Below are 15,667 nucleotides of genomic sequence, written 5' to 3'. Positions count from 1 at the left end.
CTTTATAAAAAAATAGGCAAATTTTGCAGAGTAAATAAAGTCTCATTGTATTTCTCACCTCATTTGATCACTCATAAACTATCATACTAATTCCAGAGCATAATACTTATCTATCTGTCTGTCTGTCTGTCTATCTATCTAATCTATCTATCTATTTATTTATTTTAAAATCTGTATTAATTTTATCATAACAAAAAAAGCAATCTCCAGCCATGCTATTCATCTAATCTGAATGGCATGTGAAGTTAATTTCCAGTGGGCTCTGTATGAAGCACATTTATCGCCCCCTAACAATCTGCATTCAATACAGCACTTCCACCAAACATCTTTTGATAAATTAACGGTTGAGATTCACATAGTCTATTTTTTTAATAGCAAAAATGCACAACAGCATATAAAAATGGAAATAATGTTTCAGACAGCCTAAAATTTTGGATAGCTTCCCTTCAAAATCAGAGCATAGAGAGAATGTCTTATGAAAGAGGGGACAAAATGTTGAGAGATTCAGTATTTTAAATGAACGAATCTTCAGCTTATGTTTCTGTAATAACAAATAGCACTGATAGTGCCAGAAAAGCTCGAAACAATTAATATAGTTTTTGAGCACAGGAAACGTGCAGCCTTGTGAATACTGGTCCACTTTGGGTTCTACTATAAGAAATAAATAGCAATCTCAGGGATAATACTGTACCCTAAATTCCATTAAAAACTGTCTGACAAAGATGATTGGTATAAGGATCATCTAAGTACTTAAGTGATGCCCATTGCTGGACTTGGAGTGATAAAAAGTACATTGTCACTAACTCAGTAGCTTTCATTTGTTCTTCCAGTATCTATTTAATAACCACAACCATAATTCCATTGCAATATGTTGGGGGTTTTTTCTTCTACAAATAAAAATTCTAATTATAGTAATACTTTATTCTGGTCTTGCACCCACCTCCCTCATTCATTTCTTCCTTAGTTCATTTTGTTCTAGTTGCATGCATCTTAGTCATTTATATGCCTCTGAAAGTGTTCTACTTTCCAAGCTGATCTGCAATAAAGCATCTCTAAGATGCACGCTAATTAATATGGATGGTGACCACAGCTTAAATTTCAAATAGCAACATGCAGTTCTTAACTATTTTCTGTATCACTATGTGATTTTGGAACACCTCGGTGTGAGCTTCAGTAGCATACAGGATTTGTCTTTTAATAACTTAGTGTAGGAGAACTACAGTACCCCAACCGTCTGCTTTACACTGAACTCTCTGAAGCAGCCAATTTTGTCTTCCAGAATGTGGTTGCACATGCTGGGTACTGATTGCAAGTATTATCTGAAGAGAATAATTTCTCAATATTTAGGAAAATTACTCTTGTTTTAAAGGCATTCTTTTGTGCTTTTTACTCCTGCTGGCTTCATCGCACCAGGAAGTAACTGACAAATAGCATCATTCAATTCCATGGCTATCTTTGCTGCTGCATTGTGTTCATCAAATTGCGAGGAAGAAGACAACTATGAAAAATCAACAACCTGCAGCTTCTCAAGAAGAAAAGAATGTAGCTTGGCAATAAAAGCAAAACCTGTACTATAGTGCAACCAGAGTGGTTTGTCTGTGTAACAAGGTGGGAGCAGTGTTTGAGGAGGACCTGAAACAAAGATTCATAGCCTTTGGACACCCTAATATCCCACATTACAAAGAACTTATGAAAATTCATATGCAGATAGGAGCCCTGCAAGAAAGAGTGTAACCAGAAGATCTGCCATTGGGTATTTTTCCTTACCTTTTGCATTAGTAGGCATATGATACTAAAGTTCAATAATGAGTGTGCTAAACAGCCAATATTAGAGGTCTTGAAGATCTGGTGGGTTTATGTGGAAACAACCTGTACTCACCTTACATTCCCGAGTACCTGCTTATATGCCAGACTAAATCCTTTCTAAGCCTGATCTTCTTTCTTCACTTCTATTCCTTATAATATATTGTGGATCACCATAATCTCTGCTCTGTAACAAGAACACAGAAGTAAAGAGCTATTTCACTCAACTAATAGAATAGTAAACTATTATAAATTAAATAATTGTCAACTTTGAAAATACTTTGTTTACTCTAGTAATGCTCCTATGTTCCTATCTTTTTTCTCATTAAAGACAACAAAGTGGTTTTGCTCAGATTCCCTTTTATTTCTAACTTAACCTTTCTGTCTGTCAAGCACAGGCCATAGTGCTCTTTAGGATGCTAAAACTGCAACTGTACTTAAACACCAAAAATATGAATCCCACTAGCTGCATGAAAGAAGTAGACAAAATATTTCCAGTAAGATAAGGTTTGTGCAGAGAGGTGATACGTTTTCTTAGACCAATTGCTGTGTCTGCAAAATATTTCTACTCATTTTCAAATATACTTCTCTTTGCAGCTGCCTGGTCAAGGTATTAAAAAAAATGAATGCAGGAAATAAAAACATATTTTTGAAAATCCAAAGTACATTTAAATAAGGATCAGGGAAATGTAAGTACATATAAATAAGAAGCAGATAAATGTTATTAAAAATACTGCTGTTGTAACTACTGCTTCCTGTTTTATCCCAGTATCTCTCTTGTTCCTCTATTCATATTAAAGATGGCCATATACAGTTCTCATACAACACTAGTAGCACAGTCTGCTGAGGGATTAAGAAATCATGCTCCATGTTGTAGTCTGATCTTTCATGGTTTATAAAAATATTTTTAATTGATCTATACTTCAGTGATGAATGCATTTATCCCCTCCCCTTCACAGTGGCTGCTGCTGCTGTAACATATGGTTTGTCTGTCTGCCTTTTGCTATACATATTTGCTTTCCGATTGCCCTGAAGATTTCAGAATAAATTCAGTACTGTATAGCAAAATACTTCTTTTTCCCACTATGAAAAATCTTGGAATTTATAGTTTATAGTTCACTTGTATGTAGGTGTTTTACATCCTGAAGGAGCAAGAGATGGTTTTAGTACAATGGAAATAAGCTATATTTGTGAGGTTTTCCATTTCTTTTCTCTTACCTTCTCTATGGCTAATAAATTTATAGAAATTTTGCATAAATATTTCTTCCTCTAGCCAGTAATTTCACTAAAGAATTTTATCAATACTTCTATTTGTTTCTATTGCCTGATTTTTCTGGGAGTTCTGAATCTGCTTCTCAACATTTCTACGTGGCTTCAGCATAGATGATGGTTTTCTTCTGCTTTTTTACACATCTGCCAAAAGATTACTGTGCTACTCAATGCTAATGGAATGACAATGCTAACGGAGTGTACATTCTTCTTCATCCTTAAAGGTGAGGGAAGGCCAGAGCAACAGCTGTTTATAGGCTTCATTTTTCCTTCCTATGTTTTGAGGTATCTGTCATTTTTCAGCAGCTTCAAATAAGTTTTCTTCTTAGTATTATGTCTAAATGATAAAGAAGAAAAAATATGTGGAAATTAAAGTTACTATAGTATATGTAATCCATATCCAGAATTAGTTAGAAACAAAATTATTAGTTACTTCCACTACGCTTTAAAGTTTTATGTTTTCCTGTGTTTTTCTTCCATTCCTTACAATTTTTTTTTTATTTGACTCACCCAATAAAATCAATTAAACATTGAGAAAGCCCACAGAAATGGACAAAGGAGATCAGGCATAGTTACACATACAGATTTTTTTCCCCTCTAACCAATATTTTATCAAGTGATAACAAAAAAAAAGTTCCTTGATTTTGCAAGAAGTAAATTATGAGAGCCACCTTCTCCCTCATTGCACAGTCACACCTCAGGCATATTCATGCTCGCAAATTGCATATGCTGAGATTTGCAGTCCACTAGAAATAGCTGTGCCAGACTGACAAGGAGGAATTCCTGTATATTAGCAGCCATTTTGTACCTATTTGTAGGGAAATGTTATAGAATGTCAAGCTGACAATTAGAAAACCCTTCTCCCTCACTATTTTAACCTGTGAGCTCTCTCCTTTTTTCTTTTTTTTTTTTTCTATATAGCTTAATAAATAAATAAAGTGCCATCAGTTCAATTTAATGTAGATCTCAATTACTGTTATATACATAAATACTTCTTTTATGAAATGTGGTTGTATTTCTGTTACTGAAGTCACAAGTTGCTCCTAGTCAGAAAGATAATCAACAAACTATACTAGTGGAATATGATGTAAATTGGGACTGAAGCAATGAAGAAAGCAGAAACTCTTAGGGGAGGAATGCAAAAAAAGCCAATCCTGAGCTGATCCCTGGATCTAAATGCCACTAAGACAGACACTTCATCTGCCATTATCAATACTGAAGTAGGCTTCTTTTTAAGGCACATTTCAATTCTGAGGAGAACTTATTCATTAGATGCTTCTGTAGACTAAGAATGTCTTCAGAATCAACCAGATAGAAAGAATTTCACCTGCAGTTACTTTTGTGCTAGTATATTAGAGAGGTTCTTGGCACTGGAACTTAACTGTTAAATAATTAGAACAATACCTATCATGTTTTGGAGTAGGCAAAATCCCTCTCTCCCAGTTCTCAGGCATATTTTGGAAGCTGGCATAAGTTTGAGTATATTCCCAATAGGAAATCTACATGGGAATACCCTAATTTGGGAGCTGAGAGAGGTACAAATCCAGATAGTGCTAAGCCATTTCCTCTTTATGCCAGAGTGGCTCTGGATAAATGTAATTAAATGTTCCAGCATACAGGTAGTTTACAGGGCTGGTTCTAAATGGTAAAAATGAGAAAAAATAAATGAGAAAAAGGCCATTTTCTCTTTTTAGTTCTAGCACTGTAAGAGAAGTGGACATAACCACCTGAAGTTAGATCCTCAAATAGTGACCAAGTTTTACTCTAATGTGGGAGAAGCCCTGATATTTCATAAAGTCAGGGTAGTAGATGATTTTGATAGAAATACTGATAAATATTTACTTATAGCAACATAAAAGGGTACATTCAAGTCTATATTTAACCTTTCTTCAATTTTAAAGACCAGAACATAAATGAAGTATTCAGAATGTTACATGCCATTAGTTATTCTGTGTTACAGCACTGACAAGAATCTTGATGATAAAAGTGAAATTCAATTGTTATTAGATCTTTTGTAAGTTATTGTTACTAAGAAAATTGAACAATATGGTTCAGACTACTTCAATGAAGATTATGGTGTATGTGACAACTGTTCAGTTACTGAAATGTAGGATTCCTTAATATCCGGCCTTAAGTTCTGCATGAACCAAAAACCATTAGTACAGATAGAAATCTAACATTCTGTGTTCTCTAGATGTTTTTTTACATAGTATAACTTTGTGTATAACAAATACATTTAAAATTAAATGTAAAAGAATGTTGGGGTGGCATAAAATATTCCCTAACTACAGTCATGAACCATGAAGGCAGGAAAAGTGATGTTTCAACTATAGAGTCAAGCATAGCTCAAAATATTCTTTTTTTTTTTCATGAAGTTTCTAGGACTTTGTAGTGAAAGTTGAAGACTGAGAGAACCTGAGCCTTTGTATCATAGTTTTTCACTGGGGAACTTGAGGGTTTTTTGTGTTTTCATGCAAAAATACCAAGGAGGAATACTAATATATGTGTAAAAGCATCTATAAAAACACCTTGTAAATTGTCTAAAGTAATATATAAAATACACTAAACAATTGCCCATAAATTTATACTTTGTGTAATCCAGAGTATTATGAAGTGGATATAAAGTGTTACCCTCTCAAAACAGTAGTTCTATATATACTCTTCAGCATGTCTATATAGAGTAACAGACGACTATCAAATCCTCTTGTTATAAACATAACAGCCATGTGAAACTCATGCCTTCTATGTTATATAATTTAACAGTTTATAACTAGCATTAGTGTGAGCTGGATTGGCCATCCATAGTCAGGCATATTATGCTTCTTGCTACACTGTTGGACACGCAGTTCCTCAACAGAATCCATAACTAAATCCCTACAAAAGTAGGGAAGCATCTGCAGGTTCATTGTCAGTTTTGAAGCAGTCATACAAGGCTACTGTTTTTCACTATTCACTTTGTTCCTTAATTCATTTGATCTAGTGGTGAGCTATTCACTGTAGAAATTTGATTCCATTTTGGGACTAGTCTTCTAGATCAAGTTTCTAGCTCCACCAAGCCTAGGTAGTTTGTTTCCTGCCCTAGTCCTGCCACCATGTGAATGTGATAAAGGCAGTAAATTGGGTGTCAGCACCCAGCTGTTTAAAATTGTAGGAGACTGTCTTGCCAATAAAAGGTGCCCTTGCTAAACACATTCTCTGGAGTTCTGCTGAGAGAAGATGATTATTTATGGGGGTGAATGGTCTTACAGTCCTGTTTTGTTTGCTAACTTCACTATAGTGGTTGAGATCATAAATTGGGAAGATCTCAGTTTCCTGCAACCAGAGAATGGAGAGGGAATCTCAGTTGCCTTCAGATAAAAAGCTTTATGTTGATGCTTGTAAGTAAAAGCTTTAGCATCTAGATTTACTTTTCAGGAATAAGGTAGGCATTCATCCTTACTGAAAAGTCAGTTGGACTCTAGCTCTAAAGGATCTAAACAGATTTAAAAAACCTAACCATCATCTAAGAGCTTATCAGTCCTCCTCTAGTAGCAGCTCTAGCAGTCACTGAGTGTAGCCACATATACAATAGTGGTAGCAGTAATACTGTGTTCCCAGAAGACAGATCCAACCAGGTGAATAAGTAGATATAATTTTAGGTCTTAAAATATTAAATGATTTAAGCTAGATTTACTAGATAGTTAGGGGCCATGGGAGTTTGAACTTTTCTAATAATTATTTTTAGGTTTCTGAAAGGTAATACAGTTGATGTAAAAGCCTATTAATAGCCCTATGTTGAAATATGGCAGCTGAAGAACTTCTGTGAGATGGGTATTTTTACTATTAAATAATTTCTCTATTTTTGATCTATTTGCAACAGTGAAATAAACAACATGTGCTAGGGTAGCTTTATTGCTACCCCAAAGAAATTAGCAGTGCAGTACATAGTAAATTGCTTAAATTATGCAATTACAAAAAAGAACATACTTTCCTTGTTTGGTTTTGCATAATAATATGTTATAATGGGCTTTACAATAACATATTGTATATTCACGTATATCCGAGTAAAATTTTTTTCCATTCTCTGTAAAGCATGTGTCAAGGTTATATTAAAAATAAATAGATTATACCAATGATTTTGAAAATCAAGACAGCAGACTTTGATTATTGATCTGTTACGAGGGAAGTAAAGAAGGAAACTAACATTTGGTCTGTTGCGGAAACTCCCAAACCACAGGTAGCTGCCACAGGTGGAAGCTATTTTATGATTTGATCTGACAGATATCTGTAGGTGGATATCCAAACTGATAAAGAGGAAAGGAAGCAGTCCTATAAATTACTGACTGACAGGTACAACACCTCCATGGCCTAGAGTAATAGGACCTAAATCTGAAATCAACAGACAAACTTAGACATAATTGTGTTTCAATGATTTTGTTTGGGGTTTTTTGTTTGTTTTGGGTCAAGTGCTCACCCTAAGTCTGATCACTGCATCATGGTAAATGCATTTTTTTTTTCCCTGTAGCCTTCAGTGTAAATTGTACAGAATTCAGGGAGAAATTTTTTCTTTTTTCTTTTCTTCTGGAGATATAAGTATTTTCCATGTGAAATTAGATTTCTTGCACAGCTTCATTATCTTTTTTTCTTTCCAGACCTTACCAATTGGGAGGAACTTGCACTATGGAAGCAACTTACTGATTTGATCCTTTCTGGGAGTTGGGTATTAATATGAATAAAGAGCACTAACATCCATCATTACTAACTTATGTTTTGGAAAAGAAATTATATAATTTAAGCCCTCTATTAAAATATAAATAAATAATAAAACAACATTTCAGTAATATCTTGTAATAGTGAGTTCTACTGGACAATTATAACTAACTTTAAAAGTGCTTTGAATGCAATAAACAGCTAAATTTTATCAAGGAGATTACTGTCACATTTATTTGCTTTGTACTGCAACATAGGGTAAACAGAATTACTGATTCCCTTTCTTGGTAACATTCTAATCTAGCATTAACTTACGTTTTTCTGGTTTTTACTACCAAAACACAGGGGCTGACCTGCATGACCCTCTCTCATTTCTTCTTCACAAGCTTCCCTATGTCTAATAATTTTCATATCTTTGTGTTGTTTCTATTTGTGCTGTATTTTTGTGAGAAAGTAATTAAGTTTTTCATACATTAATATAATGCAAAAATTATTTTTTACAATTTTTAACTTTTCATTTTTACTTTAAAAGTAGACTGTTAGAACATGTTCTTGACTTGGCTTTTGTAATAGAAAATGAAAGCTGAAAGCAACTCTGCCAATAGGGAAGCACAGATTAATACATCAGGCCCAGGTTCAACGGAATAAGACTGAAATGCATTTTCCTCAGTTTTTAAGGCACACACACCTGCAGTTTCTTGCTTTCAATTATGCAGCAGCAGTGACTAAGCTTAATTTCCATTTGTATTTCTGTTTTTAAAAAATGAAGCACTAAACAGCATACATCTTCACCAAAATATGAAAGGGAGCTAGCTGCTGCTAAAGTGTTATTACCACAGGTAAGAAGAGAAGAGAGCTGGGAAGGATAAAGGGAGGTCTGGGAACTGAAGACAGTTAGTAACATTATATGTTTTCTAATGTTTTGAATTATTTATACTTAAAATAACTAAACAGAAAAATTATAAGAGTATGTTTTATACTTTTCTGCATCCAAAGTCAGTATAACATAGGCTGAGGAAAATAGCAGACTTTAAAAGCTGTATTTCATATATACTTTAATTGTTTAGGGCCTAATTCACTTTCATTTAAATAATAAAAAAAAAAAGTCATTAATTTAAGTGGTGTTTTCACAGCTCCTGAAGTATTATACAAACAGGAAGAACTATGAATATGCTGCATTTTTAAGGTAGAAATCTTTTCAGCAAGCAAACAGACAATTTCAGAGAACAAACAAAAGTATGCTAGTCAAAAATGTCTCTGAATATGGATACTATTGAAAAGTGCAAATCTTAGACATGTCATCTCATGACACTTGTAAAACTTAAAACAGTATTTATATTATAACAGACTATTTTCCTCTAACAGCTGGCTGAAAGATATGTCTAGTAGCTAATGCATCAGAACCTCTTACAACAAAAATAAAAGGAAAAAAGTGTTAGTTTACATGGTTTTTCTTCTTTTATGCTTAATGGCACCCACCTGCATCATGGCACCAAAGACAACACAGATGTTCCTGTGATTAGACTGAAATGAGAACTTTAATCAGCTGCAAAGAAGTCAGTCTTAAGCACATGCTATTATTATTATCCTACCATTTGGATAAGGATTCCAGCATTGTCTTGAATGTAAGGAATGAATATTATTGAAGGTTTTGGATTATGTGATCCTGAGGTTGTTTGCATGGATGTTGTTTGTACTAATACAATAAGTAGTTTAACTATAAAATTCTGATTACTTTTTTTCCCTTTACTTGAACTTCACACTTTTCTAACAACTTTTTGAATGCAGTTTGGCATTTTTTTTTTTTTTTTTCACAGACCTTTACAACAAATGGTCTTATCCATGGTGGGTATACTCTGTTCCCTGGCACTAGTAGTACTGACAGTCCCCCTGCAGATGGTCCCTTGCTCCAAGATGGTCTGTGACTAATTCTGCTACAAACTTAATTGAATGGTAGCAAACTTAATTTGCTGCAATATTGTTGCAATGTTATAGTAACTGTGTGGTGTCTTCCCACAATGATTATTCCTCTGAAAGAAGATTCTTAGGCTACTGGTCCTCTGTCAGAATGATCTTAGCTTTTGCAGGCTATCGCAAGGCCCATAACCTTTGCCAGTGATTGAGTCACAAAAAAGTTAAAGCAGAACTTGATGTTCCTGTTTTTTCATATAGACAGGGATGTTTAAAAAACTGTCAGCAGCTGATACCACTTAGAACAAAAGCCCTGTCATCATTAACAGTAGTGAGACAGAATTGGTATTAGCAATACTGATAAAGGTCTGTAAGATATTCTCATTGTGCACCAAATCCAAATTAAGCACGAAACTTTTGAAAATGGACACTTCTTGTGCTTTGAAGCATTCAGTGTAGTGACCCACATTTTGTACTGTTTATCCTTTTTTTTTTTTTTTTTTCCCACAGATGTGGACTTGCTAACTCTTCAAGAGTACTTTCTGTTTGCTTTTTAGATCAAGTGCATTTGTACACAAACCCATGTCCCTCCTTGTCAGTTTCTCCAGGAACAGATTTTTCTCTGTCCATAATTTCCATGTGTTTTTTTAACAGAAATGTTGTCAAGTAAATATGCAGTTTTGATAAGTAACTGAAGTTTGTATTTTAATCATAGTTTATCCCATTACTTTGAACTAAAAAAATATTTTCCCATATTGTAATTATAGCTGAGGTATATAGATGTTGTAGGAGTGTGTCACTTTCTTGGGGAAATAAACTGCTATACTTTTACTGTGAATTACATTCTAGCATTGCTTTGAATATTTTCACCTCTGAAAAAATATTCATGGCAGTAAAACTATTCCAGCTGGCTTTGGCTAATTCAAATACAACAATGAAGGCATTATGTTAGTTTTAAACATGATTGAAATTGATTTCATTTGACGTAGTTTTTAACAGTAACTCCATAAAAGCTGTTCTTATCAATAATGCTTAATAGGTGCATATGTGGCCAAGAGGAATAACATACAGATTACATACAGTAAAGCAACATTGGATCTGAAGTGCTTCTTAAACATGGTTGAGGCACAAAAAGTACAGTTGTGAAATTCTGTGTAGGAAAGTTATGAAGTCACATTGAAGCAAAGGACTAAGAGTGATCAGTTATAGTCGTATCAAGAACAGTTAAACTCAAAAAATAAGATTTGAGAAGAGGGAAAAACAGAAGAGGAAAACCCCCTCATTTATTAGTGTGACAAGTCAGTGATGTTTATAGAAGTTTCCCTCATTCCCCTTAATACAACGCTAAATAAGATCCCAGGAGTAATTTTTAGTGCAGTTTGCAGTTTTCTGATGAAAAAGGCTTCCAGGCTTCACCTAGCAGCTACTATCCTGCTCTCCCCCCCTGCATTCTATTTTTTTTTTTTTTTTAAACCCCACAACTACGGATGTCTTCTTAATTAGTTTTACACTATAGTCAAACTACAGATTTAGAATTTATTTTTTCCACTGTGTATGTACATAGACGTAGCAATGGATTTTTAGATACCGTGTCCTTAAGCACCTGCCTTTGAACATTTTTGGCCTTCTGTGAACAGGGACCAGAAAACGATTTTGCCTCTGCAGTTCCACGCAGACTTAGGTGTCTTTTTAGGGTATTTCACAACGAGATTCACCCTTTCCCTTCACACGCTTACGGGGTGGCGACCGGAGCCCGCGGGTTTGCGGAGGCTGGAGGGAAGTGAATGCGCTGAGCGATCCCCGGGCCCGCGGTCGGAGCGCGGCCGCCGCGGGGGCTGAGCGCTGCTGCACCAGTGGCCGAGCGCTGTGTGCTGCCCCCGGCGGCTGGGCGCTGTGTGCTGCCCCGGGCGGCTGGGCGCTGTGTGCTGCCCCCGGCGGCTGGGCGCTGTGTGCTGCCCCCGGCTGAGCGCTGTGTGCTGCCCCCGGCGGCTGGGCGCTGTGTGCTGCCCCCGGCTGAGCGCTGTGTGCTGCCCCCGGCGGCTGGGCGCTGTGTGCTGCCCCCGGCTGAGCGCTGTGTGCTGCCCGGGCGGCTGGGCGCTGTGTGCTGCCCCCGGCTGAGCGCTGTGTGCTGCCCCCGGCGGCTGGGCGCTGTGTGCTGCCCCCGGCGGCTGGGCGCTGTGTGCTGCCCCCGGCGGCTGGGCGCTGTGTGCTGCCCCCGGCGGCTGGGCGCTGTGTGCTGCCCGGGCGGCTGGGCGCTGTGTGCTGCCCCCGGCTGAGCGCTGTGTGCTGCCCCCGGCGGCTGGGCGCTGTGTGCTGCCCCCGGCGGCTGGGCGCTGTGTGCTGCCCCGGGCGGCTGGGCGCTGTGTGCTGCCCCCGGCGGCTGGGCGCTGTGTGCTGCCCCCGGCGGCTGGGCGCTGTGTGCTGCCCGGGCGGCTGGGCGCTGTGTGCTGCCCCCGGCGGCTGGGCGCTGTGTGCTGCCCCCGGCTGAGCGCTGTGTGCTGCCCCCGGCGGCTGGGCGCTGTGTGCTGCCCCCGGCGGCTGGGCGCTGTGTGCTGCCCGGGCGGCTGAGCGCTGTGTGCTGCCCCGGGCGGCTGGGCGCTGTGTGCTGCCCCCGGCTGAGCGCTGTGTGCTGCCCCCGGCGGCTGGGCGCTGTGTGTTGCCCCCGGCGGCTGGGCGCTGTGTGCTGCCCCGGGCGGCTGGGCGCTGTGTGCTGCCCGGGCGGCTGGGCGCTGTGTGCTGCCCCCGGCGGCTGGGCGCTGTGTGCTGCCCCCGGCTGAGCGCTGTGTGCTGCCCCCGGCGGCTGGGCGCTGTGTGCTGTGTGCTGCCCGGGCGGCTGGGCGCTGTGTGCTGCCCGGGCGGCTGGGCGCTGTGTGCTGCCCAGGCGGCGGCTGGGCGCTGTGTGCTGCCCCCGGCGGCAGGCCGCGCGGCGCGGCCCGGCTCCGCGGGCATGCTGGGAGTGTTGAGTCAGGGACCGGCAGCCCCGGCAGCCCGGCTCGCCGCTGGCTGAGGGAGACTCGCCGAGGGACAGGAAGACGAGGGACGGGAGCACACGAGCCGCCCCTCGATTGCAGCAGGTTCCCTCTCTTCCTCCTCTCTCCCTGCTGCCTCCTTCCTCCGCGCAACCGAGATGTCAGCTGAACGTGATGTTGTAAAATCCATGTGAGGACGAAAGACAGATGCAATGATTTGAAAGGTGAGAGGCTTAAACAAGAATATGGCTGTAATACATGACTGTAAATTTATTGTGATGAAGGAAATGGCTATGTATTGCTTTATACAACTGTCTGGTATCTGAATCTGGAAATGAATTTGCAGAGCAGGCTTTTGATATTGTTGTAGCAATACATGGTAATAAATGGGACCAAGTGCACATCTTATTCTGGAAACAGAGTGCCTCTCCCTACAGAATCATCAACCAGAAACCTCTCTTGCAATTTCTGTTAAAAGCAGCCATAGGAGTCTCATTTTTTGTGCTCGGTGTTTAAAAATATTATTACTGTTGTTAAAGTTTTCTAGAATAGAATTGATGTGCTTTGGAAATTCCTAGCTTTATACCTAAATAGTGGGTAATGTTTGGTGTTTTAAAAATCGTGTCAGGAAAAAGGTGAGAGATTTTGGTTCCCTCCTAGTGGCTGGTGAATGGAAACCAGAAACTAACAGGATATTATTTTGCAGTTAGATAATTACTGAATACTTACTGGGGCCCCTTATTTATAGTGCTGTATGATTTCTTATTTTTTTTTTGTAAAGATCATTTTAGGTTGGACAAGAGTGATGCATATGATAAAATCCATGCATATATTTATCAAGGCTACATATACATTTTTCTGAGAGCATTAGAGTAGTAATGTGATGGAGAAGGAATATATATTTTTAATTTTTTCTTTTTTATTAGTGTGTGATTGATCTCTAGGCGGCTACCTGCTAAGCCTTGTGATGGATGGATGGGAATCTACTCCCTTAGCGGAGAACTGATATTTCCCCTTTGATGGACACCCCAACCGACCACTTGCATTGGCAGATATAAGCTCGTTGCAAATAAGCACGGCCAATAAATGCAGTCAAGAGGAGGGCAAACCCTACTTGTCAGGGTTAGTTTTCTGGTTGGCTCTTTAAATCAGTGGTTTCACTTAACAGTTTGTTTGTATGTTTGGGGCTTGTTTTTATTGCCGATCCCCGTGCTCTCATCCCCTTGTGCATGTCCAGGGTGGCCACCCGGCACGCAGCCCCTTCCTGGCAGCTCCTCCGAGAGCGGGCCCTTCCCCGGCCTCCCCCCGCCCTCCAAGGGCGGGGAAGGTCCCCCCCGCTCCATCAAGTCGCTTCTCCGCTGTCACTTCATTTCCCTGGGGCGAAGTCGAGGGCGGAAAAAGATCCTCCTTATCCAGCCTGCCCCCACCCCCGGCAGCCTACCCGGCGCCCCGCTCTGAGGGAGGATGCTGTGGGAATCCGTTACCGCCCTCCTCCCGCCTCAGGCAATGGTAAAACTCCACAGTGTAGATTGAGCCGCTCTTTGCAGGGCGCGGGGAGAGACCTCCTGCGGCCCTACGGTCGGTCGTTTCCAGACCCAGGGCCGGGGGGTGTTTTGGGACTGTCCTCCCCGCCTCACTCCTCGTCAGCGAGGAGAGAGGAAGCCCGAACAGCTTCCTGGTCCAGCTCCCCCCGCAGACGGCGGTGTCAGAGCGGCGCGCCCACCCTGCGTCTCTCCAGGGAGCCCTAAAGCAATCCCCCTGCCACGGGGGCTTCCTAGCGATTCTCCGAAGGGGCAGGGCGCTGCTGGGGCGGAAGGCAGCCCTCAGGCCCGACCCCCGCGGCGAGTGGGCGGGCTCGCTTCCCTCCAGCACTGAGGGCGGCCCGCCTCGCCCCGCCCCTCCCGCCTGGTGGGCGGGGCGGGGCGGGCGCTCCTCGACTCGCTTCTCGAGGAGACGGCGGGGGTTGGCGCGTGCCGCCCGCCGCTGGCGGAGCCCCGCGGCCGCCGCCCGCCTCGCGCCGCCCGCGCGGGCTCGGCGCGGGTGTGAGGGTCAGCCGGCACGCGCGTCCCCTCAGCGCCCCGCCGGGCCGGGCGGTTTGCCGTTCTGGCTTTTGCTGGCGCTGGCTGGAATTTTACCTCTTCTGTGGAGGAGCGAAAGCTCCTGCAGCCCCTATCTCCTCGCGGGCTCATCCGCTTGAGCAGTGCGTTTCCCCAGTCCTTCCGTTCCCTGGATACGAGGAGGAAAAGGTCCCTTTGTAGGGTCTGCTTTTGCACAGAGGGAGTGTGTAATGGTAAGTTTCTCTAGTTCCCTTAAGGAATATGTTTCTGTGGGAAAAGCTTTGTTACTGTTTCTTGATGCAAGAAATTTACTAGTCTAAGTTTTGGCTTTGTGGGTGGTTGTGTTGAGGGGTGTGTGTGAAAATAACTCTACACCTCTTCAGTGCTTTAAAAGAAAGGTTCCCATTACTGATGTTTTTGTTTTAAAGCACTGCGTAAAACAGTTTTCAAAGGCATCAAGGTGAGTTAGCAATTTCACTTTTCCTAGAGGAAACGGGAGGAGGAGTGACTTTTTGTGCTGTGAGTGAAGGGAACATAAATTCTTCCAAAGGATTAATGAGATAAGGGCAGTCACTGAGATTTATGGCTTCACAACTCAGGTTCAAACTAGATGTTTAAACTGTGAAGAAACTGCTGCATCTTTTACAAGTGCACCCAGGGTGGGGTAGATCTTCCAGTTAAGAACTGAGATATATTTATTGGGTTTTTCTGTAGTGCTAGTTCAATTGTACTATGTCTTCAAATAAACATTTTCTTTTATCATCACTAAAATTTCAAACACAGGGGGAAGGAGATAATATTTTTCTAGTGAAACAGAAGGCGGGTACGTGGACTGTCTTCCTTGTCGTTCTCTCAGAAATGCTCTTTTTCACTTGAGAGAGTAGATGGTAAAAACACTGACTGTAGAAAACAATTGGAATAAATAATGTTGAAGGGTAGTACTCAGGATTGAAAGGTGGTTTCTGTGTT

General features: G+C 41.0%; 1 protein-coding gene across 16 annotated transcripts in view; it reads left to right on the top strand.

Moving 5' to 3' along the window:
• The window catches only part of ERC2 (ELKS/RAB6-interacting/CAST family member 2), a 559,477-nt gene that overhangs the window by 16,197 nt on the left and 527,613 nt on the right, over positions 1 to 15,667 (top strand). For 13 of the 16 annotated variants that reach the window (XR_004405898.2, XR_004405897.2, XR_004405894.2 and 10 more), the window contains exon 1: positions 12,636 to 12,865. The exons of 2 other annotated variants lie outside the window; for them this stretch is intronic. The gene's annotated coding sequence lies outside the window, so the exon portion shown is untranslated. Of the gene's footprint in view, positions 1 to 12,635; positions 12,866 to 14,758; positions 14,932 to 15,667 lie in introns of those variants that run through there. One more of the 16 variants, XR_004405888.2, reaches the window with a different exon arrangement.

The sequence above is a fragment of the Tyto alba genome, unplaced genomic scaffold (genome assembly GCF_018691265.1).
Source record: "Tyto alba isolate M040663 unplaced genomic scaffold, T.alba_DEE_v4.0 Super-Scaffold_3, whole genome shotgun sequence".
Classification (NCBI taxonomy): Eukaryota; Metazoa; Chordata; class Aves; order Strigiformes; family Tytonidae; genus Tyto; species Tyto alba.
Note: the sequence above shows the minus strand (reverse complement) of the source record. Positions and strands in the feature narration are given on the sequence as shown.